Source organism: Arachis duranensis, chromosome 10 (genome assembly GCF_000817695.3).
Source record: "Arachis duranensis cultivar V14167 chromosome 10, aradu.V14167.gnm2.J7QH, whole genome shotgun sequence".
Lineage (NCBI taxonomy): Eukaryota > Viridiplantae > Streptophyta > Magnoliopsida > Fabales > Fabaceae > Arachis > Arachis duranensis.
In genome coordinates this window covers 53299930-53300234 of record NC_029781.3, presented here as the reverse complement: position 1 = coordinate 53300234, position 305 = coordinate 53299930, and positions in this window count along the sequence as shown.

Here is a 305-nt window from a genome sequence, read left to right as displayed (position 1 = left end):
CAATGGCTACCTCCCATCCTCTCAGTGAAAATGTTCAACGCGCCCTGTCACGGCACGGCTAATCATCTGTCGGTTCTCAATTGGGTTGGAATAGAATCCAATGATTCTTTTGTGTTTGTCACTAACGCCCAGCCCTCAGGAGTTTGAAGCTCGTCACAGTCATTCAATCCTTGAATCCTACTCAGAATACCACAGACAAGGTTTAGACCTTCCGGATTCTCTTGAATGCCGCCATCAATTCTAGCTTATACCACGAAGATTCTGATTAAGGAATCCAAGAGATATCCACTCAATCTAAGGTAGAA